The sequence below is a fragment of the Cricetulus griseus genome, chromosome 6, assembly GCF_003668045.3.
Source record: "Cricetulus griseus strain 17A/GY chromosome 6, alternate assembly CriGri-PICRH-1.0, whole genome shotgun sequence".
In the NCBI taxonomy this organism is placed as follows: domain Eukaryota; kingdom Metazoa; phylum Chordata; class Mammalia; order Rodentia; family Cricetidae; genus Cricetulus; species Cricetulus griseus.
Genome location: NC_048599.1, coordinates 19,041,137 through 19,065,012, shown reverse-complemented (window position 1 = coordinate 19,065,012; position 23,876 = coordinate 19,041,137). Strand labels below are relative to the sequence as shown.

The 23,876-nt window shown below is 45.2% G+C and overlaps 1 long non-coding RNA gene across 2 annotated transcripts in view; it reads right to left on the bottom strand.

Annotated features, from left to right (window-relative positions):
• Positions 1–2,374: 2,374 nt before the first annotated feature.
• LOC113836365 overlaps positions 2,375–23,876 on the bottom strand; it is a 171,590-nt gene continuing 150,088 nt past the window's right edge. For both annotated transcript variants that reach the window (XR_003486444.2, XR_003486445.2), the window contains one exon: positions 2,375–2,723. This is a non-coding gene — a long non-coding RNA (uncharacterized LOC113836365). The remainder of the gene's footprint in view (positions 2,724–23,876) is intronic.

Sequence of the window (23,876 nt, the reverse complement as noted above, 5' to 3'; positions counted from 1 at the left end):
CTCCAGTTTCCTCATCATAAGGAAGAAAGAACCATCTCTTGCCACCCTAGGACACCTCCCTGCTGAGAAGCAGGGTGATGTTCTAAGCCTGTTTGCTGATTCTAATTGATTCCAAGCCGCAGGCCCCAGGGAATAGGCCAGGGAGAGAGAGAGGTTGGCTGGGGGAGTAGAGCAGCTACGTGGGCGGAGCTGAATTGGGTGGCTGAGCCAGCAACTTCCAGCCTGCCAGAGCGCACAGATTCCAGCCCCTCGTCCAGAAAGCTCCACCTAGGATAGGAACCAAGGCCCTGGAGGGAGGAGGTTGCTGGTAGGGGTGAGGCCAGAAGCATAGGCCATCTTTTCATTTGGCTCTCAGTAACTGGAGTGAAAGACAAAAGATACAGACAGACCTGACTCCCAGCGCACACCCTGTCACCCCCATCCAACCAGCTTCAAATGCCTCTGGACAGGAGAGCACATGAGGTGATGGCTGGAAGTCAGGAGGCCCTTGTGACTCTCTCCCACCCACAGTAGACTGCATTTTGCTGAGCCTAGGTGTTCTCCCGAGGTTCCTTCTATAGATTTTATGTTCTCAAAGCTTTTCTTTTGGACGTAATTATGAACCTAACCCTACAACTGTATAGTTGGAGTAAGGAGAAGGTGTTAGGATGTGTCAGAGGGAAACTTGGGGAAGTGCGCGTCACAGGCCTATGGTAGAGCCTGAGATAAGGGATAAGGTTAGGACAGCCATGCCAGTGTGCTGAGAGGGTGATCTCAGGAAACAACAGCAGAGACCAGGAAGAGTACAATCAGGAGGAGGAAGCCGCTTAGGGATGCATCACTATGAAAGTGGCCATCTTCAGCAGTGGGACCCCTTCACTCTGAGCATCTCTGTAGTACTGATTCTCCCACTCCCCCATACTAGTGGGTTGGTTCCTCGAAAGGATTTCCCGGCCTGCCCACCCTCAACTGGAGAATCACATGTTTGGAAACAGGAGGTATCATGGGAGCGACATCAACAGCATCTTCTACATGGGTGACCTAAAAATTGGCCAGGGGAGGCATCTGGAACATAAATTGAAATACCCATTTTAGAAAGTTCACTGAGGCAAAAAGAAGCAAGAAGCCTGGTTCATGATCATATAGCTAGGTTTGACTTGAGCTGGTCATCCGCCTGAAGCTTTTCAGTGGTCACTTCATCCCAGCAGAAATGACTGTTCCTGTCACATCTTGTCTCCAATTTAGGATGGTTGTCACACTACACTGTAATGGCCTATGATAAACCGACAGTCATCTGCATGTGCTCTTCACCCCTGAGCCATCTCTCCAGCCTTGAGACAACTGGTTTTTTTTTTTTTAATTTTTAAAAATTTGTTTTGATTTCGTTTAACATTTCAACCACAGTTCTCTTTCCCATCCCCTCACCCTCTCCTAACCCACCCTCAGTCCACTCCTCCTCATTGGTAAGGGCTCCCATGAAGAGTCAACACAGTCTGGCTCATTAGGTTGGGGCAGGACCCAGTCTCTCTCCCGTGCATTAAGAATGAACATGGCATCCCACCATAGGGAATGGGCTCCAACACACTATCTCATGTACAGGGATTATGTCATGGTCCTAGTGCCACAAAGCATGGCATCCCACCCTAAGGAATGGGCTCCAACAAGCTAGCTCATGTACCAGGTTTATATCGTGGTCCTGCTGCCAGGGCCCCTCTGATAGTCCAAGCTTCACAACTGAGACAACTGTTTTTTAAGTAAAATGTTACATCAGCTTTATGTTTCTGATAATTAGGTAGTATGTGTCCACTACAAAACATTTAGAATCTAAAGAAAAAGACATCAAAGAAAACAAAATTTGCATGACCTTCTACCAGATTATACAATATAAACTTTCCCTGAAGTCAAAATTATGACACAAACACAGCTTTATTAGTTCTTTCTACTTTTAATAATGAGTTATGAACACTTTATTCATGGCAGCAATTATTTTATTTATTTATTTTTCCATTTTTATTTAAATTCTTTAATTACTACTCATATTTACATATCTATTCCTCCCTATTTCTTTGCCCTCCCATCCTCCCATGTTCCCCACCAACCTCCCCCAACCCATCCCCCAACCTGTCCCCAGGGATAGTAAGGCTCTCCACCAGGGACCTTCAGAGTCTGTCATATCATTTGGGGGAGGGCCTAGGCCCTCCTTGCTGTATCTGAGCTGCAATAGTATCCCTCCACAGGGAATGGGCTCCCAAAGTCCATTTGTGCTCTAGGGTTAAAGACTGCCTCCACTGTTAGAGGTCCCATACACTGTCTTGGCCTCCTAGCTGGCACCCACATTCAGAGGGCTTGGTTCGGTCCAATGCTGTTTCCCCAGCTTTATGACTAGGGTCTCCATGCTCTCACTAGGTCAGGTCCACTGTTTCTGTGGGTTTCTGCAGCACAGTCTTGGCTCCTTTGCTCATCCCTCCTCCCTCTCCACAACTGGATTCCAGGAGTATGATTCAGTGCTTATCTGTGGGTCATGGCAGCAATTATTAATCCACACAAATTCAGTGATTGCATGGCTTCTGCCACACGGACATTCTGTTTTACTATCAACCCTTAAGACTTAGGCACTTAGATTATTTCCATTTTTTTTCACAATTATCCATACTAGTGCAGTGGTGAGCATTTTCCTTCACATTTTCCTTCTTCTAACTTTTCCTTCGGGGAAATCTTTTGAAAGCAAGACTGTAGAGCCAGACCTGGAAATACAGCATAGTGGTAAAATGTTTATGCAGCATCTGTAAAGCCCTGAGGACAACCCTCAGCACCACACAGGCATGAAAGTATTACCGGGCTAAGCTGGGTGACGATCATAACCTCTATGGACATCATACATCTAAGTTGCCTTTCAGAAGATTCTAACTCTGTGGAGCAGACCCCCGAGTCTTATGCTATGTAATATGGTAGCCATTGGCTACATGTGACAACTTAAACTTAAATTAAAATAAAATCCAATTAAAAGCACAACTTCTCTTCTCACCAACCACCCACATTTCAAATGTTCAACAGCATGTGCCTATTGGGTAGCACAGATAGAGAAAGTTTCCATCATGGGAGAAAACTCTCCTAGAAGGAGCTGTGGAGGACTAGAGAGAGCACAGAAGTATATTCCACAAACTAAATCAACTTTACAGGAAGTAGGAGGGTGACACAGTCCACTGAAAATGACAGAAGGGCATTCTGATCCCAGGATGGAAGGGTTTACCATCTGGGTAAGACAGTTGGGGTAGGTGTCTCTGAGGTGACATTTCACCAGTGACCCACAGGAAGACTGTATGAGGGAAGAGAGTTCCAGGCCCAAGGAAACACCTCAAGGCAAGAGTGTGCATGGCCTTGTTTGAGGAAAAGCAAAGAATGAGGTGTCATGATGTGTACCCACAGCCCCAGGTACTTGGGAGGGTAATGCCAGGGGGTTGTTTGAGGCCATCATTTCAAGACCAGTGTGGGCAACATAGCAAGCTAATGGAAGGAAGAGGAGAGGTGGGAGGGGAGGAGGGAGAAAAGAGAGACAGAAAGAGACAGAGAGAGGAGAGAGGGAGAGAGAGAGAGAGAGAGAGAGAGAGAGAGAGAGAGAGAGAGAGAGAGAGAGAGAGAGAAACATTATCTGGCTAGAATAGAGTTAGAATGTTAGAAAGGAAATATTTTTACAAGATCAACTCAGGCCTCAGGAGAGCTGGAGAGATGTTTCAGCTGTTAAGAGCACTGGCTGCTCTAGCAGAGGACCTGTGTCCCATTCCCAAAACCCACATGGTGGCTCACAACCATCTGTAACTTCAGTTCCAGGGGACCTGATGCCCTTCAGGCAACAGGCACATCCATGGTACACAGACATACATACAGTCAAAACATCAATGCATAAAAGAATTTAAAAATACATTCCAAGGGCTTTGTCCTCACCTCTAAGAGATGAAGAATGAGTGCCAGGTTTTGAGTGAGACCTATGATGTGCTTGATACTTGGGTTTTGTTACTGCTGCTTTTTTAAAGCAAGGTCCCACTCTGTAGCCAACAGCAGTCTATAACTTACAGGGTCCTTCCTGCCTCAGTTTCCCAATGATAGACATCTTAAAGAAATGCTTCATCTTTGTATGTAGAAGCCACAAAAGTTGATCATATAGAGGTAGAAAAATACCAGAGGCTGGGAAGAACAGACAGGTGATGAATTTGGGTGACAGGGACAAGAATAAAGGAGACAGCTAAACAGAAGTTCTCATGCTAGAGCACAGTAGGGCAAATGCGATATATACAATTTATTATATATTTCATAATAGCTACCAGAGAGGATTTTGAATATTTCCCAACACAAAGAAGTGCTGGATGCTTGATGTGATGCAAACGCTAATTATCTGGACTTGATCATTCTTTACAGGAGGCATGAGCCAAGCATTCCGCCATGCCCAACTAATATGCCCAGTCATTATCTGCCGACCAGAATCTCTTCTCTCTCTCTCTCTCTCTCTCTCTCTCTCTCTCTCTCTCTCTCTCTCTCTCTCTGTGTGTGTGTGTGTGTGTGTGTGTGTGTGTGTGTGTGTGCGCGCGCGCGTGCGTGCACGCGCGCAGAGGTTCAGTACTTAATTCTGTCCTTTCACTTTGTTGAGGCTAGGTCTGTCTTGTTCCTGCCTCTCTGTATATTTCAGGTGAGCTGGCCAAGGGACTTCCTAACAATTCTCTTGTCTCCATCTCTCATCTCAAGGTAGGAGTGCTAAGAGTACAGATGTGAGCCACCACATCGAACTTTTTTGTGGGCTCCAGGGGGTCAAACTCAAGTTGTCAAGCTTTCGTGGCAAATATTTTTACCTGCAGAGCCATCTTGCTGGGCCTCAATTCCAATTTAAAAAAAAAAAAGAAAGAAAAAAATCCCAAATAGATTATTATATACCTGCAAAAGAAAAACGTTGTCTACCAGATTGAGGAGAAATGGTTGGGGACCCAAGGGACAAGGGCAGAAGCTGAGAGATGGATAAGGAGAGAGGTGCACTAATCCAGGGGAAATGTTAGAGGCAGGGCTCCAGATGACACAGGCACTGAGAAGTGATGGAATTCAGGGTCTAGTTTGAGGGTGGGATCCTGAGAGATGGCAGGTGGAGATGGGAATCACTCTGAGTATGACAAAGTACAGATTCTGGGAGACAGCACCACTGAATCATTAAGAGAAGCAATGAAGCAAGCTGCCTTGGAGCTAGAACTAGGGTCTGAGTAGGAGATCATTTGGTCAAATTGGACAAGTTCTTTTCCAGTCACCTACAGCTTCCTGACAATGAGAGGAAGGGAAAGGAGGTGGAGGAGGCTGTTTTCTCCAGGGACAGAGGGGAAACTTCACTACAAAGAGCTGGAAAGGGCCCAAAGAGTCATATTTTGTTGCACACTATCTGCAGCTCAAACAGCTTTGTCATGATGGGCCTGTTTGTCATAGATCAGTTAGTGGGTAGATTGCTCCGGTAGCAAATGGAGATTCAGACAATGCCAGAGACGATAATGGTGCCTGAATGCTGGCAGGCGCTAATCAGGACTCAGCAATGACTGTGTCATGCAGATTGAAGTGCGAGCATTTGGAGTTATTACTCAAGGCTTGTCTCTGCAATTAGATGATTGCATAACCTTAATATGATCAATCCCGCCGGATGTGAATTGTGCAGCTGTAACCACAAAAGAAAGTGGCGTTTCTGTTTTCTTGTTGAACACAAACATTATATATGCGCAAGTCATAATTTTATAATGGCTGCTTTTGGCAAAGAAGAGCCTCGGCAGTCAGAAGATGCAATTGAGAAAAAAAATATATACAATAGGAGCTCTTAAAGAGCCGGTCATAATGTCAGCCTTTGCCTTGGGAAACATTGCTTTGCGGATCTCTCTCTCTCTCTCTCTCTCTCTCTCTCTCTCTCTCTCTCTCTCCCTCCCTCCTCCCCCCCCCCTCTCTCTCTCTCTCTCTCTCTCTCTCTCTCTCTCTCTCTCTCTCTCCTTTGCACCCATCAATTTGAGGCCAGGAAGTTGGGAAACTTAGAAGCCATCTTGAGCCCTCCCGGGACAACACGGTTTGTGCTCACACATGCACCATGGAGGATGTCGGAGGGAATCAGCTTGACATTCATCAGCAATTGCACAGCACACCCCGTTCATCAAGCCTCATTGTTCTGAGGGGACGTGAGCTGCGACTCTGGCTCTTGAGTTCCCAGATCCTTGCAGAAATCTTCACCCGCCCCCCAAGGCCCTGCTCAAGGGACTCCAAGGACACAGCCCTCAGATGCCTTCTGCCTTTCATGCCCTGTCTGCCTTGGGGACAAAACAATAAGGAGACCACATTAAGTAGGTGCCAAGATTTCTCCTCTGTCTCTGCCCTATTTCCAAGGGAGACAAATTCTGAGGATGGAAAACACCTGGAGGTGAGGAATTATTTTTATTGTCATTGGAGATGATGGTCATGAAAGGAGAGACTGAGTGAAGAAAAAGTGGATGACAGGAAACGAGAGAAGGGAGACATTAAAGAATAACACATTCTCAAGTTTGTCCAAAGATGAAACCTGGTGGCCAAATGAGTGAATGACTAAGACTGTGTTCATGTGCATATGCGCACGTATGCCAATAGCATCTGATCAGAGCTGGAGTTTCAAACTAGCGTTAAAGCCAAGCAGCATGTCCTAGGAAGCAGACATCAGTGTTGTTTGTTTGTTTTACTCTTTACTCTTCTGGGTGGCCCCACACCCAGCTCCCAACTAAATCACACGTGGACGGAGGTTTATTTTTACTTATAAATGCCCGGCCTTAGCTTGGCTTGTTTCTAGCCATCTTTTCTTAATTTAAATGATCCCAGCTACCTTTTGCCTCTGGGCTTTTTCCTTTTCTTATTTCTATAATCTTACTTTCACTCTTACTCTGTTATGCCAAGTTCATGAGGCCCCAAAAAATACCAAGGAGCCATCTCATTGATGTAAACACATAACATTTAATGTTACAAGCGTTGGTAGGGACCCTGTCCAGCAAACTGGCACAGCAGCTGCAGGAAAAGGGTGCCTAGCCTCAATTGTAAGGGGTTTATAAAGAAAAAAACCACAATCAGGGTGGTATGTGCCTTGGCTGTTCCTGATTGGGTAAGAGTAGGTGATCTTTGGATTCACTGACGTGGGGGCTAGGGGAATTTCAAAATTGTTACTAACAGTTGTCCACAAGAACAGTTGTGACGAAAAGATGTTATTTACCAAAATTAGTCATTGCTTCAACACCAGGATGGGGTCACTTTGCCTGGGGTGGGCACAGTTTGGGTGCTCCTTGGAACTGTTTATGGTTCCTTGGCTGGAGCTGAATCAACCTTGTGCCAAAGGGAATTTTTCAGGGTGGTTTTTTCTGAGGATGGAGTTAACTCCATCTTCTCCAGTTTACCTTGCTCTTACAACTCCATGGCTGACAGGCTAGCTGGGTGGCTGCCCCTGACTTCTTCCTCTCCTTGTTCTATTGCTCCTTCTTCTTCCAGATTTCTCCTATTTATATCTTCTGTCTTCCAGCCCCGCCTATCATCTCTCCTGCCTCACCATTGACTGTTCAGCTCTTTATTAGAGCACCAGGCGTTTTAGACAGGCAAAGAATCACAGTGTAACAGAGTTAAACAAATGCAGCATAAACAAAAGCAACACATCTGGAACACATGCATCTGGAACAAATGTTCTATAGCATAAACGAATGTAACACACCTTAAAATAATATTCTACAACACGTAATGATGGAGGTTCTAACTCAGGACCCTTACTGGAAGCTGGTCTTGAGGTCCACACCCACAAGACTGAGCAGAGGGAGACACAGGGGGTGATGCGGCTGTGACAGTGCAGTCCCAGCTTACCCTACACGGAGCTCTGAAGCTGGAGTGGCCCTTCAGAATCGCCCCAAACTTAGGCAGCAGGGGGTGGGGGTGTCCAGCCTTGGTGCTGTTTATTGACCAGTAACTGGGTGTGGGATGGTCCAGAAAAGTAGCATAGCATTGGATAATGGGACTCTCTTCAGCTAAGGAAGATTTTAGAGAGGGCTGGCTGTTGAGAGCTATCTGCTGCCCACCTCATTGGTGTCTGGGAGAATCCATCCTTCTGGCCTGAATATCAGCTGTAGATAAAGCCTAAGAGGACTGTCAGTGCCTGTCAAGAACTTGGGGGCAGGAACGAAGTGTTGCTCAGTGGTAGTGTTTGGCTAGCTTATGCAAGGGCTTGATTTCTGAGCTCCAAAGCTGAAAAAAAAAACAATAGAATTGGAGGACCAAGAGAATTAACATTGAGTGGAAGCTTTACATGTGGGGTAGAAAAAAACTTATCTCACACTCCACCACCAAGAGATTGCTGCTAAGTGATTCTCTGACCTGTCTCCCTACTCTTTTAGCTCTGGGTGAAAGCAAATGTAGTGGAGTTTTCTGAAGGCCCTGGACTCCACCCATGGGTGCTTTCAATTGACTTCTAAACCAGAAGATGTCTTTTATCTAAGCTTGCCCAAGTAAGACTCTCCAATATCTCCTAAACCTATCTTGGCTCCTATTTGAAAAAATAACACTCTTCATCTAAAGGGCAACATGGAAAAGCTGAACCAGGGTATTTGGGAAAATGTGTATGAACTTGGAGTCACCAATGCTCCCCAAGACTTTTTTTAATTCCATGTAGAAAAAGACCATTAACCAAGAATACCTGGAAATAAGTATGGCCAGTGATTCTTCTTTTACTCCAAAGTGTGTCCAAGATAGGCACTTGGAGCAACATACATGAAGCACTTTCTCTTTCTTCATTTGACATGACATCATCAATACTTCCTTAGGTTATTAAATGATTTTTGAAAATACTACAAAATAAAAAAGTGTGGGGTATAGGCAGGTGTTCATCAGAGGTGAGGCCCTGAGTTCTGAGTCAGAGACAGGCTGGTTCAGCCCAGCCCCCACTCCCTCTCTCTAGACAACCTAACCTGTCTTAGACATTTGCCAAACATCCAGGCTGGGTGGTCAAAAGCAAAGACCTGGGACACAGGATCAGAACTGGAGAAAATCCACTTGAACAAACCTCCATCTAATAGTTCAGCTGCGGAGATGCCCAGAGTGTGAGCAGAGCTCTGCTCACACCAGAAGAATGCTCTCCACGTCAATCATCAAGATGGGAGGCAGAAACTGGGGAAGGTCCACCACAGTCAGAGGCAGGCTTGGGCTCGCCTAGAACCACCACTCCAGCCCATCCTCTCTCCTCTCAACTCCAGGCCCATGAGTTCATTTCCTCTGCTTGGATGTGCATCCACAGGACTCCTAAACTGACATGTTCCTAACCTCCTTCACCATTTCCCACTCTCAACCCCTGCGTCCCCTTCAACTCACTGAGTGGTCCAGCATTCCCCCACATTGCATAGAGCAGAACATACCCCCCTCCTTGACTCCTGTCATCCTTACCCCAGCATAGGCAAATCTGCCCTGTGGTGCTGCTTCCTTCCAAGTCTGGAATCAACCCAGCCCTCTCCATGTCTATTATGTCCTGACATTCAGAAAGTCATCCTTCTAGTGAAAGCCTCCAAACATACTTGTTCCTCCTGATACCTTCTCATTTGCATAACCAGAGGATCCTCCTAAAATGGGGATGTGATGACAACCCGCTTGTATGAAATTCTTCCATGCCTGCCCCACTGTCTTCAGGGTGAAGTTTGAAACATCACCTCTAGTCTTTCCCTCCTCCTCTCTCCCATCTACCGACAACTCCATCTCTCTGCGTGCTGCCGGTCTATCAGCCGCATGTAGCTTCTGGGCAGTTCAGAATGCATCCACTCTGGATTGAACCAGTAACCCAGAATATACACTGGATTTCTGCACACTGGATTTTGCACATTCCAAATGTGGACTGCACACACTATGCCAGATTGAAGAGTGTGTTCCAAGGTCCCCGCACCAGACTCCTGCTGGGCTCAAGCATCTGGGACTGTATTAATTACCTTACCTGGCACTGTAACAAAACACCCTATGGACACAGCTTGAGAAAGGAGAAGTTTGTTTTGGTTCCTGGTGCCAATGGGACAGTCCACTGTGGAAGCAGGGTTGTATGTCAGCCGCTTCTCACATTATGGCTTGATTAGGAAGCAATAAGCTCAGGCAGGGTCCAGAACCTTGGAAGGTCTGCCCCTAGTGACATCCCTCCACCACCTGTCTCAAGAGTTCGACCGCCTCCCTGTCTTGGTTTCTTTTCCTGTGACTGATAAAGTACTCTGACAATAGCAACCTAAGGAAGGAAGGTTTATTTCAACTCCCAGTTCAAAATCACAGTCCAGCACTGTTGGGGAAGTCACAGAGGCAGGTGCTTGAGGCAGGTAGTGACATCCGCCCCAATGTAAAGGAGCAGAGAGCAGCTCATGGAGGCATGCTTGCTAGATCTCCATTTGTGTAGTCCAGGATCCCACTCGGGGAATGTGCATCTTCACATAACAATTAACATAAGCAAGACAATCCCTCACGGGCATGCTCAGAGACACATCTCTCAGGTGACTCTAGATTTTGTCACTTTAACAACACTAATCATCATAGGGCCCCAAAAGCACTACCAGCAGACTGTCAAGTGTTCAAATGCATGAGCCTGCAGTAGACATTTCAGTCTTAAAGCATGTAACAAGGAACATGAGCAGCTACAAATGTCAACAGACCTAAAGAACAATATCTCCAAGCCCCCTTTTTGTTCTGTTAAGAGGCAGCTGGCAGTGTGGCTTCTGTAGGCTCTGGTCAGCCCTGGACAGACTACATGTGAAAGGACTCTAGAAGGGCCACAGGCTGTAGAGTTCGGCAGAAAGGTAGTAAGGACGGCCCACTGAGAGCCACAATAGGAAAGCTAGCCCATCGTCATTTGTTCGGACAGACAGTGTTATGTGGGTGTGTGCACAGGTTTTAAAGGGAGGGGGAGGAACCATAGAGGAATGTGATTGCCAGAATATGAGGAGTAGCTGCCACTGGAACCCAGACAGATTAAAGAGAATGATTTTTCTCTTAGGACAAAAGGAGACTCGACACTCCTTCAGAGTACATTTTTACTGTCAGTACTCTCTCTCTGAAACTCTGGCCAGTCATAGAAAGCATTACATATTGCCTTTTCTGATACTGATGTTTCTTTCAGGTACCATCAACACAATGATGCCTACCACTCTGAGAGTCTTACATGATGAAGAAGGGTAAGAGGGTAAAGAGGCAGGAAAGGGAAAGGCTCTCTCTCCACCAGGATGTCACCAAGCAGCAGTCACACTGACAGACACTTCCAGACTCTGGGCAGCAGCCACAGGAGCATAGACTCAAATCTGGGTGCTGCTGCCAGGACAAGCACTGCTTGCTCAGGCTTCCCTACAGGAACATGGTCCAACAGGAAACCTAGTCTGTTGACGAAGTTAAGGACATTCCTCACCCCCATTACTAGTTGTGCTGTCCTATTACCTCTTCTCATTTGTCTTCAATTTGTATCACCTTCTCTAAGAAGTCGCCACACAGATGTCCTATCTTCCCCCACAGAAACCCATTCCTGATTCCGCTCTCAATTACTGCCTCACAATGGGCACCTGGACAGGAGGAAGGTACTGTTACTTAACTATGTGTTTTAGTTACTTTTCTATTGCCGTGAAGAGACATCATGACCAAGGTAACTTACTTTTTTAAGCATTTAACTGGGGACTTGCTTACACTTTCAGAGAGTGAGGCTATGGCCATCTTGGTGGGGAACATGGCAACAGGCAGGCAGGCATAGCATTGGAGCAGTAGCTGGCAGCTTATCCACAAGTAGCAGGCAAAGAGCTCACCCCACAGTGGCACACATCCTCCAACAAGGCAGGCCTCCTAATCCTTCCTAAACAATCCACCAGCTGGCAAACAAACATTCAAATATATGAACCTGTGGGGGCCATTCACATTCAAACCACCACACTACGTTAACCCCACTATGTCCAACTCAGCAATGCCAAATAACATATGTACAGCACCTAGTGGCTTGTGCATGCTCACAAATGTATGCTGGGTAAATGAAAGCTACCAGACAGATCTTAGACATCATGGAGACACCCTCCACTCTTCAAACCCCTCCTGAGACTCAGCCCACTTCTGACTCCAAAAGACTTCTAATTTCCAACTTGTCCAAGTTCATTGTTGAGCAATACTTCTCATCTGTCTGGGCTCCAGACAGATGGAGGTGATGGGCAGATGTCTGCATCCCTCTGATGAGTGAGTGGGGTTTTCCTAATTCCCCATCTTTTAAACAAACTGGGATGCTGATTGATAGGGGAGCCATTTTTACAAAGACTGGGAAAAATGGCTTTTAATATCGGTTTTTAAGAAAGAAAGTATGGCCCCTATAAACTGTTAAACTTCACTTTATTGACCATAAATCTGTATTTTGCTCAATGCAAAAGTTTTTCATCTTGTACAGAAAACTGCTGAAGCAGCGGCAATGGCTGAAAACAAGAAGTTTTCTCTTACGGACAATTTATATGAAAAAGTTATTGAATTTCTGGTTAGGGAGGCCAGGCCAGGCATCTAGTGGCTCCCCCCAAGGGCCAGGCCCGCGGTGCCAGATGCGACCCTTTGCTGATCAATGTCAAGAGAAAATTAACCAATTGTAAGTCTATTAAGTTGTGGGCACCAGGGACTTCAGAGCCCAGAGCAAAGACATGCTTCTCCCCAGGGACCTTCTAGCGAAGCAGTCTTTGCTGAACATGCAGCCAGTCTCACTGCCACGGAAAGGACAGAAAGAGCCATCTTTGACGAGCACGCATACGCCACTAGGAGTTGTCATAATCACTGCAATCCTTGCAACAGCCCCAGGAAGAATCCTTCCTCAGCCATGCCTCACAACTGAGCAACTGCAAAATGAGAGAGTGGGATGAGAATTTATCCCCAGCCTTACAGCCTGGAAATGACTAGAATGTCCCTGAGCCTCAGTTTCCCCTATGTAAAATATAGTTGAACATAGCAAGCCCATGCATTGCACAGAATAGGTAGTCAGGAAATGTTTGTTCCTTCCATGAAGTCAGAGACATGAATGTCCAAGTTTTGCAGCCAAGCCTGGTGATTCAAAAATCTACACCTCTTCCCCTACAGAACCTGCCTCTTCATCAGTCTCTCTGAAACCAGCACCTCAGGAAACTATCATTGGGCCGCCTATGCATACATAAGCAAGGGAACAATAATTCTACACAATCACCATACCGTAGAGGAATAAATTTTGACAGAGACAAGGCAGGTTCCTTCAAAGTCCCTCCCTCCTACTGCAAAGGCGCACAGGCTAGAAATTTCACCGCCAGAGCAACACATTATTGAATTAAAATATCATCCCATATGAGGATAAAACTATTGCTGGTTAACATAAGTGTGTGTGTGTGTGTGTGTGTGTGTGTGTGTGTGTGTGTGTGTGTGTATCCTTGTGTATCTGCATGTGTGTAGGTACATGTGGACAGACATGTTGAAGTCAGAGGTCAATGTCAACTGTCTTTCTCCATTCTTTCTGCCTTCTTTTTGAGACAGGGTCTCTCACTCAACCTAGAGTTTACCAACTCAGCTAAGCTGGCTGGTTATGAAGCCCTAGGAATCCTCCTGCCTCTGCCTCCCTAGCACTGGGACTACAGGAACACACTGCCATGCCTGGATTCCATGGGATGCTGGGGAGCCACACTCAGACCCTCAGGCTTCTGCATTAAGCACTTTACTGACTGAGCCAGTTACCAATTCCAAGATAAAATCGTTTTAAAAATTGTGATCCTGGAGTTGGAAATATTTCTAGAAGTTTCTAATCTGAGATGAGCATATGAACTGTCCGGTGAGCTGAGTACCAATAATTGGTCATACTCAGGCTAAGGGTGATGCTAGGAGCTAGGATCAATGGTAAGGCCTGTACATTCCAGTCTATGGCTTTCATTGGGAGAGTATCTTGGCAGTAAGACACATAAAAACCTCTTCAGTGGTCTTCTAACCTCATCTATCTCCTCTCTTCTAGCCACATTTCCCATCATTCCCCCTCAGGTTACACTCCAGAGAACTGAACTCATCTCATGTCTCCTGAGAACCCGTGTTTTCTCATGGTAACACACATCATCAGGGTACAACTTCTCAGACTGCACAAACAGCAAGCTCCTATTCACCCTTTAAAACCTCAATGGGGTCTATAATCTAAAACCTTCCTCATTTTCTCATATACCTAGGTGCTCCTTATCCAACAGTGCCCTGCACATTGCATTCCTCTGTGGAACCCTTACCTCATCTCCATCTACTCCAAGTCCACACTTTTTCTCATAGTTGGAACCCAAATGCCAAGGATAGAGGAATTAGCAACAGTGGACTCTAAGGGGGATGAATCAGAAGGTGAAAGAGTGGGCGCTAAGAAGGATGGATTGAAAGGTGAAGAAGAAAAACCAATTGGCTGAATGTGGGGTGGCCTGAAGTCAGAGAAACATTTAGATCTAGTTTTTAAGTTGGAGGCTTTCTAAGTTTTTAAGGTTACCATTTTGTCATTATCTTTTAAAACTTGGATATCCATTGACATTCATGAATAGCTTACTGAAAAGAAGAGGAAAGCTGCCTCGTAAGAAAAATATAAAGGGGCCCACAGAGTATGAATCGACAACTCAGCATGGGACTGACCTAGGCCCTCTGCAAACATGTTATAGTTGTGTATCTTGGTCTTCTTATGAAACTCCTAACAGTGGGAGCAGGGGCAATCTCTGACTCTTTGGATGGCTTTTAGGACCCTTTCCCTCATACTAGATTGCCTTGTCCAGTCTTAATACAAGGGGAGGTGACTAGTCTTACTGCAACTTGACATGTCATGTCTGGTTGACAGTCATGGGAGGTCTGAAGAGAAATGGAGAAATAGCAGATGGGGTCAGAAGGGAAGTAGGGAGGGAGGGGAAACTGTGGTCGGGGTGTGAAATAATAATAATAATAATAATAATAATAGTTTTTCAAAGGGATAAAGAGGTAAAAACTACTCCTACCCATTAGGTGACTGATGACAAATAAAGTAAAAATCTGGAGCAAATTTTCATTGTCAAAAGACAGTGAAGGGAGAAGATCCTGATTAGAATATAAATAATCCATGTGTTTTTCTAGACAAGTGCAGGCCAGAGGTGTCAGCAGAATGGAAAACATCCTGAAGACTGTGGTGGTTGATGTTGACTAAACCCCGCTCTCCACCAGCCATGAGGAGAGAGAAGTCTCTAGAGTGGATAGCAGGAATTCTGACTACAGACTAGACAGAAGCTTCCAGAGGACAAAACCATGGTAAGCTTGAGCGAGCCAGCTATGTGTGTCTGTTCAACTTCTCCTGAGAAACATAATTGGCGTCTTGAAATGGATCATGGTGTGTTTCTACCATGGAAACTGGTAAGTGCTGCATGCCAGAGTTAGTCTGTTTTTTCTCTCCAGCACACCATGGGGTGTGAGCACTATTAGTCCCAGGGAAGACTTTGCATGTACGCAGTGTAAGGGCATTGAGGAAGGTGAGGAGAAAGCCAGAGGACACAGGACACATCCCTAGGTCTTTTGGATAACAGGAAGTCTAGACTCTAACTGATCTATTTGGATCACTATGTGGAGAAAGTAATAGAAATGGAAGTCCATCCAGTCAGTAGACCAGTGATTACCACCACTGCTCTCTTCCAAACAAATGGCAGACTTCACTAATCAACTGTGGCTTTCGTGTCACTGAGCCTAGAGGCTGCCTTAGCCTGTCTCTGTACAGCATTATAGGCAGTCTTCACCTACTGAACATGAATTTTCCTTACCAGTTTTAAATTCCTATAATGCCATTTTTGTGTCAGTCCTGATGGCTCAGTGGTAGGAAAAGAAATGTAATTATAAGTCTCTAGGTAATCAAGCATAAATATGTATATTCTTTAATACTTAATCATACACACAGCATTTGCATAACTTTGCATAAATATTTACTTATACACACATAATATTTTTATAATTTAAAAAACCTGTTTAGGATCAAATTAGGTAAGAGGTGAGATAATGCCCTTAAAAGCACAGGGTTCTGTACTGGAGAAGACAACAGCTGGTTTTCTGCTAAGTTTCAGAAAATCTGGGATCTCTATCTCTGGATTCCTGGTGACATTTGGTGTCTTCTCCACAGCTAGCCCTCATTCGACTGGACACAGAATGACCAACAAGTCTCTGTTGCCTACAGTGAAGAGTTGTGGGACCTGTGACTGGGGCAGTCTTAGGTAAACTCAACAAGCTGTCACCTTAGCTGTAAGGATCAGAACACATGGTAGTTCTCAGGTCTCTAGGACACAGGCCAGAAGAGAACTGGGATCCCCATAGTACTAACTTTTAAGTGAGTCCACACCTCACCCCAATCACGGACACCAAGTCCCTAGACATGCTTCCTTCCTAGTCTCACACCAGCATTTTACCAACTGAGCCATCTACCTGGGGCACTGAGTAGTGTCTTTGGAGTTCACTAGACAGACAAGTGGTGTCAGAGGACACCAGCTTGTGAAAGATCTCCAGTATTCAGAGTGCAAGTGTTGTTTTGTTTTGTCTTTTTTTAACATGACGATTTTTTAGATATACAGGTGTCTGCTGAGATGACGTGCACTGTAAGACCAGAGGAGTGGGGTGCAGAAGTTAGACAGTGGGGATGGTACTGATACAGCCTTTCCATGTGGCCCTAGAAGACCTGCAAGGTTTTAGTCAGGACAGTCTACACCTCTGGATTTGTACTTTAGAAAGACCACAATGGATGATGTGATGGATTTCAGGGTAGCATCTGGTGATCTGAAGGCCCAAGCAATTCTGCACAGAGCAGGGGAGGCAGAAAGGGTCAAAGGCAGGCCCCGCACAGCAAACGAGAGTTCACAGATTCAAAAGAGATTTTGTAAGCCAGTAGGGTTGAGCCTGGTGTCTGGATGGACTTGGAGAACAAGAGGCAGGGAAGACGGAAAGGTAGAGCGAGCACAGAAAGAAAGATAATTCCTACATTGATAAAATAAATGGATGGTGGTGCCATCCATTTAGAGAGGAGAAAGGTGGCAGCAGCTTGGAATACCTGTAATGCATTCGAATACCAGTCAGCAGGAGAGGAGCCTGGGAGAGAATATGGAACTGAAACTCCCTCCTAGCTTAAGAGGTGGGGGGGGCGGCCTGGGAAGTGACGGTGCACACCTGCAGTTCCAGCACTTGGGAGGCAGAGGCAGGTGGATCTCTGTGAGTTTGAGGCCAGCCTGGTCTACAGAATGAGTTCAGGACAGGCTCTAAAGTTACACAGAGAAACCCTGTCTTGAAAAAATGTGGAGGGGGCCATTTAAGTCATTCATGCCTCACTTGAGAGCAACCCTCCATGAAGTAGCATGCACGCCAAGAAGCTGTTCCATCTCCACACATTTCTTATCCTTCTAGACATCCAAGGGTGTCACTAAAGTTGCAAAATCCTTAAGAATTTTATAGAAAGCCCAATGTGTAGAGGTGATACCTTCGCTTTCTTGTATCCTCACATATATTTACAATAACTGTAAAAACAAAAACCTACTGTATTTACATGGATTCGGCAGTTATCATATGTATAGAGCCACCCCAGGCTCTTCATAAGAGCAACCCTGTCCTGTCCTTACAATAGTCACACCATGGTAGCTTCCCCACTTTGTAGATGAGACATGTAAGGTCCAAAGAGGTCACTTGGCTTCCAAGTCACACAACAGATAAACTGGTCAGAGATGTTTGAAACAAGACTTTCCTAGCCCCCAAACCTTATCCGTGACATCACAACTTCCAAACATGTTGCAAATAGTGATAGCGTTTCATTTTTCTATAGTGAAACAAGATGAAGCTTTAGCCTGTTGCATGTGGATTAAGGGCCCTTCCTGGTGACATGTCCTTTGAAAGTATGCCCTATGCACCAGTACTAAGTACTAAGATGATTCTGCAGCAGATGGGTGTTTCCGGTTTTTCCCATTTTGGGCCCTTGCTTGGCAAAATAAGAGGTTGTCACCCTTAAGTTGGTCCCCAAAATATTCTTTAAACAAAATACTGGGAATGCTGAAACCTTAGCATTTTAGAAAGAAAGGACAGCAGTAACGACTCCACCCCACCCCCATCACCCTGACCACACAGGGATTCACCTGAGACACATGGAGAGCCACCTCACACCTGCCCTGCCAGGGCACTACCAAGAATGGATAAACATACATCTTCCATGGGCAGCAACAGTTCCTCTGTCTGCCTGAGAGCCAGGAAAACTTGTTTACCCAAAGGTCACTTGATAACTCCATCCCTGATGTTGAAACAGGAAGAAGGGAATCAGGAGAGGAGCATTAACAACAGAACCCGACAACAGACCTTTTACCTCCTCACTTCCCCAGAAAAGTGCTCTGCCAAGAGCCCAGGGGAGGAGAGGTTTTTCTTAAAATCTTTGAGGTCAACACATAGGACTATTTTGGGATTCCAGGAATGAAGGCTGCTTTTCTCCTTCCCTAGCCCGTCAGGCAGGAGCCCATGCTGTTCTTATTTCTTCTTCCTTGTCTGGCTGTGGCTTTCTGGGCATATATATAGAGAGGGGGTGGGGGGACAAGGACCTATCATGTGTCAGATGCTGTGCTAAGCAATTTCAAGGATGCCATTTTCATTTTATCTTTTAAATTTGTTGTAATTGTTTTTATTTCAAAAGTAATAAGTACCCATTGTAACACATAAATAAAACCCTCAGACATTCTCTGTTATAGGTGCTTATTATTTTTAGATTTTTTACAAAAGTAGAATTACATTATATAATTACCTTGAAGCTTGCTTTTCTGAAGACTCATTGCATGTTAATGTATGTACACATTGAGCTGGGCATGGTGGCACCTGCCTGTAGTCCAGGCACTTGGGAAGTGGAGGCAAGGGGATCAAGAATTCAAGACCAGCCTTAGATACATAGTAAGTTTGAGGTCAGCCTAAGCTACAAAGACACTGCCCTCTACAAAGAAAAATTGAGACCAGTGAGATGACTCAGTGGGTAAAGGTCCTTGCCATTAAGCCTGGTGACCGGAGCTCAATTCCCAGGCCCCACATGGTAGAAATAGATTGACTCTAAAAGGTATCTTCTAACCTCCACAAGTACAATGTGGCACATGCATTGTTGCACACACACACACACACACACACACACACACACACACACACACATGCGCACGCGCGCACGCACACGCACACACACAATCTATCTATACATTTGTCTCTCATCTGTTGATATAATTAAAGTATTCGAAGTTAAAGGTACATGTCCATAAGAATAAGAGTAAAGTTTTAAAAACCACTTGGTAAGTGAGGAGACAAAAATCACTAAGTCTGGAGAGTTAACATGATAGAGGCAAAACTTGACCATTTTTCTAGGACCTCAGTTTCCTAGAAAATAAACCACAAAGGGAAGAAGGTTCATAACTAGGAGAGACTCAGGAATTAAAATGCTATTGTCTTGAATGTTCCACATGACAGCAGCAAGCTCTAGAATAGTGTCCATATTGGAGTCAGAAAACCTGGTGTCCTTACTCATTAACAATAGTTGATGTCACCAGACAGCCAAGCAACCCTTCTGCCCTACAGGACTCTGGCATTCAGGAATCTATACTATGGGAATAGTCAGAATTTCTAGAAACAGTCCCCAAGATCCCCAGACCCATGGCCATAACCAGATATTACACATGCATTGTTTGATGTTTCTTCTTTACTGTTGGTTGTCAAAAGAAAATAATCCCTGGGGCCTAATCTAGGTCCCCCCACAAGGACCACTAGAGAGGTGAAACAATCTGGGTTCATTCTCTGTATGTCTTTCTCCTGGGGGCAAAACAAGAAGTCAGATTTAAATGTATCACAGGCTTGAAAATGGGAAAGACCATTGAAAAAATGTGAGAGATCTTAGAGGCAGAGGGAAGATCCTTCATGGCAGCCAACAAGCAAACAGAAGCTTCAGACAACACAGTAAAGGGGGCTTTAGACAACATGAAAGGGTTTAACAATACATTCCTTCTCAGAGCTTCCAGAATCTTATCTGGCCCAATCCAGATCAGTCTGATTTCAGTCTTGTGATGCCCTGGACACAGAACCCAGCCAAGAATATTGCTTGAAACCATTACACTTGAAAAGAATGGTTACACAACAAAGAATAGCCAGTACGGTTTCCCCATGCATCATCCATGTGGATCTTTTGGTGCATAATACATTCTCATACATGTATGTGAAGCTTGGTAGGCGTAAATGTTATAAACAGAGGCTTTTCTGTCCTGCCCAGTCCCCTAGACACTTTTAAAACAATCAATCAGAGGTTTAGTATTAATTACAAACTGTTTGGCCTATTTCTCAAGATTATTACTAACTAGCTCTTACAACTTAAATGAACCCATTTCTATTAATCTATATTTTTGCCACATGGCTTCGTTGTATTTACCTATTCTCTAGTACATCTTGTTCCAACGGCTGCTGGCATTTGCCCAGACTCCACCCTGACTCTGCCCTTCTCCTGTATCTCTGCTTGGATTTCCCACCTGCCTCTCCATAGGCCAAATCAACTATTTTATTAAGCAATGGGAATAAAACATATTCACAGCATACAAAAGGGTTACCCCCACAGCAACATGTTCTAGGTGGAAGCTTCCATTTCTATAGAGTATTTATAAAATCTAAATTTCACATTGTCATTAGACATAGTCATCAGAAATATATTTCTCCTCTCTACAGTGCTTCTGTTTTGTTCATTTACCAATTCTACTCACAGTCAACCTCTGCAGGTCAAATGCATACCTAACAAAGGTGAGAACTGCAGTCTAAATTTCAGGTGTCTTCTAAGGCCCAAAGTTGTCAGTAAATGTTAAGTTTATGAGACCTACATGTCCTGTCACCAGCCACAAAACTCATATTTTCCATTCATTCTTAGAAAGCAACAAAACTTTCTACAGCAGTGTGTGAGTAATCATACAGACATGGTTTCATGAACCAAGATGGCATAGCTGCTGGGACTGGCCACTCAGAGAAGGCAGTACCCACACACTTGAACTCACACCCAGGGTGCTTTCTAAACTGCAGTTCTCGGGATCTCACTCTTCTGTCTAAAGCTTCAGGGTATGTGATACTGTCACAACAAAACTCAAATTCACCATCCTGCCTTCCAAGGGCCCTTTCCTATTGTCCTAAGCCTCAGCTGTCCTCTCTCTCTCTGTCTCCCTCTATCTCTCTTTCTCTCTGTCTCTGTCTCTGTCTCTGTCTCTGTCTCTCTCTGTCTCTCTGTCTCTCTCTCTCTCTCTCTCTCTCTCTCTCTCTCTCTCTCTCTCTCTGTCGCTGTATGTCTGTCTCACTCTCTCCCTTTTCCTTCTGTAAAATAGGTAGAAGGGCAGAGAGTGACCACTGCATCATTTCTTATTTCTCTAGAGAGTAGGGTATAAGTAGGCCCCCTTCCCACATTCACCCCCAATACAGGTCTAATCAGGCTACCATGAGAAAAATACCATAAATTTGGTACCTTATAAATGACAGAAACTTAATTTTCAAAGTCCCGGAAGTGGGTAAGTCCATGGTCAAGTCTGGTAAGTCCAGGGTCCAATGAGAGCACACTTTCTTATATGCAGCGCCTTCTTTCTATGCCTGCCCATGGTAGAAGGAAAGGACTGGCTCTGAGACCCCTTTTATGAGACTATCAATCACACTCAAGAGAACCCCGCCCTGATGACCTAATCACTACCCAGAGGTCCTACCTCCTAATGATGTTACCATCACACCCACTGAGGGTTCAATGACCATAGCAGCCACCAAGAAGAAGGCTAGTCACAGGGTTCCCTAGCTTTCTTCTGCCCAAGGTCCAGATGCATCTAGACCAGAATGGATACAGCAGCATAGATGGGGTCCACACAAGAATTCCATTTCTAACAAGAAGCCAGAAGGGTCAGCTGATACCTCACAGCATGTCCTGATGGCCTAGCCAGGGGAGGTAAGTGGACTGGAATTTCACTTTCTCAAAAATGGCAGATTCAGCAACTGTGGCTGCTATAGGAGACATAGATCTGCCCCGGCTTAATTTCTCTCAGCCTTTATCACCATACACGAAGCAAGAGCCATTATGCCCTGTCGGGCAGCCAAGGACTCACCTCGTCTGGCATTGGTGAAATGATACCCCTGCCTCCAGAGTGGCCAGACAGCTCCTTCCCACAACACTCACAGCGTTAGGATCCTTATTTGCTCAGGGGAAGCTCTCTCCATCAAGGCCTGAGACCCTAACCTCCCTACCGCTGATCTCCTTTCCTCGGGACCCTGTCTGCCGCTGAGACTTGGCTTCTGATTCTTGATGACAAGACTCTATAAACAGATCATGTGTGTTATTCAGCTCACCTTTGTCCCAGTTCCTCCTCACTCCTGTAATCTAGCCACTGCATCACCCTACAAGTTAGAAAAAAAAAAAAAAAAAGTTCCTCACTGGCCTGGGGCTGAGACATCACCTGTCTGCATTCCAGATACTGGGTCTGTCCATTCAAACCCTCTTGTCAAATCCCACCCCCAAAGTCCTGGGTATTTAGTTGTTGGTCTTTCCTCTCCCTTTGCAAACCCTACATTAAGCCCTAATTTGTTCACAGATTCACACTCATCTCTGAAAGGAAATGCTAACCAGCGCTGCTCAGTGAACTCCACCAGAGAAATGAAGCAAATGCAAAAATAATGCCGTTGACGGCTTACTGTGCAGCAGTTCCCATACCTACCACCTGTCACAGCCACACCCTGTAAATGTCTACTGTGGACAGAGATCAATACAGCTCAGTCCTCAGAGGAGAAAAAGACAGCCATATATAATTTCTCACTCTGCCTCAGGTTTACCCAAGAAGCCCCTGAGCGCCAAGACCCTATCCAAAATCTTGCAGGGATTCACACAGAAAGCTCACCAAGGACACATGCTTTATGGGTTGGCAGCTTGTGCAGGTATTACTGGTGCCTGTGTTTATCTGTAAGCATCAAAGCCCCTACTGTAACCCCACTCCAAGCCCAGCACCTTCTCAACTCCTGACAATAGTTCCTGGAGGTTGTGCTCAAGTAAGACATTGACACCACATCTTTTCAAGGGCTACTTTGGAGGAGCCCCACACAAGGCAGCATCCAAAGGCTTCTCTATACCTTGGTACCCACCCACAAGCACCAATGTCCAAGAGCTGTATTCTCATCCTCAGCCTCACCGAGACCATATCCCACCTTGACTCTGCTGAGGATTTGACACTAAACTCCACTCCACTCCACCCTCTTTCCAGACCACTCCTAAAACTGCTCATAGAATACTCTCTCTCTTCTTCAGCAAGTTCAAGTTCAGTCTCCCACAAAGCCCCCCCCCAACATCCCTGTCCTGGACCAGTTAGCACAGCTGAATTCTTATATCTGTGGGTGCTCATTGTCTCTCCTGCCTGTCTAGGAGAATTACATCTGTGCCAAGTGTAGACTAAGTTAAACCATGACAGTAGACAACTGAAAATACCAAAAAACACGTGGCTCCTTTACTTCTGTAGTTGTGTGTGTGTGTGTGTGTGTGTGTGTGTGTGTGTGTGTGTGTGCCTCTGTGTCTCTGTGTATGTCTGTGTATCTTTTTGTGTTTATCTCTTTATATGTGTTTGTGTGTGTGTGTGTGTGTATCTGTGCATGTCTGTGTGCATATCTCTCTGTGTATGTATTTATCCATTTCAGTCTTTGTGTATGTTTGTGTATGTGCATGTCTGTGTGTCTCTGTGCATGTTCATATTTCTGTATGTGTGTGCACATGAGTGTGTAGCTGCATGGGTCTGTATCTGTGTGTGTGTACACACAAGTGCATTCAAGAGAGAGATACTGGCTAGCTAAGTGCTCAATCACTGTGCTACATTTTTTTTAAACACAGAATCTTACTGTATTGCCCG